Here is a 2762-nt window from a genome sequence, read left to right on the forward strand (position 1 = left end):
ATATATATATATATATATATATATATATATACATACATACATACATACATATAGAGTCTTATTCTTTCTCTTCTTTCCCTCATCCTCTTTTTCTTCCCTTCTTCCCTGTTTTGCCGACATACTCTGCGCTCTTATTGGCATTGCCTTTCTCAAATGCAAAACTCATATCCATATATTCGTTTGCTAATATTCGTGTAACTACACTTATTTCTCTCTCTCTCTCTCTTCCTCTCTCTCTCTTCCTCTCTCCCCCACTCACTCTCTCTCTCTCTCACTCATTAACTCTCTTTCTCTCTCTCTCTCTATCTACCTATACTATGCTCTCGCGCATTCACATACACTGTGTCTTTGTCTGTATATGCGTGATTGTGTTTATGCCTTTGTGCGTGTGTGTTTGCTTGTTTGTGTGTGCCCTTGTGTGTCTGAGTGCATATACAAGAAAAGGCCTTGTGCACACTTTTGTATGTGCAGGAACATTATGATTTATTAAGGGCAAGAGATAAATAAATAAATATGGACTATGTAATGATTATGTAATAACGATTTCGTATGACAGCTCAACAGAAAAGGATAAGAATTAAGTTGCTAGTCAGATGGCAGCGAACTATATCGACATGTAAATACCTTTAAGAAACCGTTTCTCTCTTGTATGTGTATTGAATAAGTGGAAGCAAGCTAACACACTTCTTTTGTTTCTTTTACGCCTTCATCCAGCACACATCTTCACTTTTCTGTCAAATCTTATTACAATTCTAAGAATGTTTATGGCCATTGGGCTGTATACCTTGAGTATCTTTACTTTGGGTATCTTACAGTGTGTTTTCATGATGTTCTCGTTCAAATCCTGTGCAGGTATTACTGTTTGGCCTTTTTCTTCCCTGTGTTTAAAACATTTCAGAATTTGGATTTTACAGTTTCTGTAAGAGATCAAAAATATGAAAAACATAGAACTATTGTTTGTCTTTTGTGAAACCAAACAAAAAGGTTTAAAATTATATTTAAATATTTGTATTCGAATTCCATGTTATGTTGCTCGACTTCTTTTCTTATTTTTCTTTTATGATATTTCTTCGAGATATTTATACGAACATATTTCGATCAATTCATCCAAAATCGTACCAAAATTTGTATCCACCGCTATATATGTAATATCAATGTATGCATCGCTCTCCCTATCTCAATTTCAACCCTTACATAACTTTCCAAACACACACACACACACATACGCTCACCTATACGCACATACATATGTATATTCATATACAAGTCTATATATATATATATATATACATACATAGTCCTTTTTTTACATAAGCACATACATTTATATATATATATATGCGTGTATGTGCATGTATATAGCTGGTCATGCATATATATTTACATATGCTGTCGAGCCCCGCTGCTGATATTGGGGGGTTGCTTTCTATGCCTTGGCCCAAGCATAGAGCGGGGCTCACCTCTTTGAGATGGGAAATGAATGGAATGCCTGGTGTGTGTCTTTTTGTGGCTACCCACACCTAAAACCTGAGGAACAGGCCTGGGTATATGTGTGTGTGTGTGTACATACGTATGTGTGTGTGTGTGTACATACGTATGTGTGAGTGTGTGTACATACGTATGTGTGTGTGTGTGTACATACGTATGTGTGTGTGTGTGTGTGTGTGTGTGTGTATAGAATGCTTATCGCGTTGTATCCTTCAACAAAACACTTTCTTTTGCGATGCTTCATTCTTTTGGGATGAAAATGAAAACCAGCTTTATATTGGTGCAGTTTTCCATTTTTGGGGTATACAACGAGCGAAGAAAATTAATTTCAAGGAAATAAAACAAACGAAAGAAATATATATAGGAATTGAATGAGAAATAATGCATGTAACACATTGTGGAGACCGTTACTGTGGGATGTGTAAAATTGAAATACGTAAATAAGGAACATCGAAAAGATGTTTGTATTTATGTGTGTGTATATGCGCGTGTAAAGGTTCTAGAATTAGCTAAAAAACATTGTGTAAAGACAAACTTGCGAAGTATAAGTGGGGTGAGGATTAAATGGAGGCCAAAATATAAAAACGATGGAATTAGGAAAGTAAAATTCACAACAGACAAGCCAATAGTAAGCGTAGTATCAAAGTCGTTTGGTATGAGCTATACAATTGCGGGTGCATAATTTTATTGAATAAATTGGCGCTCGTAAATAACGTATATGACAATAATTTAATAACAATTTCTATGCAGTAAATATAATATTTACAAAAGCCAATAGAAAAAAGAAGACAAACATAGACAATGAACTCGCGGTAGAGAGTAAATGAAGAATATTTCAAAACAATATTAAAAATAACATGCATTTTAACCATTTATAAAATAGTATTCATAATATTTTATAGAAACAGAACCATTTAAAATATCTTCTCTGTTAATGAACCTGTAAGCCAATGAATGAATTTCTCGTCATAATTAGGATTTACAAATTCATATGTAATACTGTAAATTGTAAATACTGATGTTCTGTTGGTTGTTGAGGACATTGCAGTATTACATTGTGTAGTCGGTTAACTATGCACTTACGAAACGGAGCCATTGCTACGCATTACATCAAACAATAGAATTCTGTGATTTGTTGATATTATTTTACTGTATCCTGTGAAGCATCAAAAGGTGGTGGTGGGGGGTGAAGGGGAGGAGGTGGATGAAGGGGAGGAGGGGATGAAGAGGAGGAGGTGGAGGAGGAGGAGGAGAAGGAGAAGGAGGAGGGGAGG

The sequence above is a fragment of the Octopus bimaculoides genome, chromosome 5 (assembly GCF_001194135.2).
Source record: "Octopus bimaculoides isolate UCB-OBI-ISO-001 chromosome 5, ASM119413v2, whole genome shotgun sequence".
In the NCBI taxonomy this organism is placed as follows: Eukaryota; Metazoa; Mollusca; class Cephalopoda; order Octopoda; family Octopodidae; genus Octopus; species Octopus bimaculoides.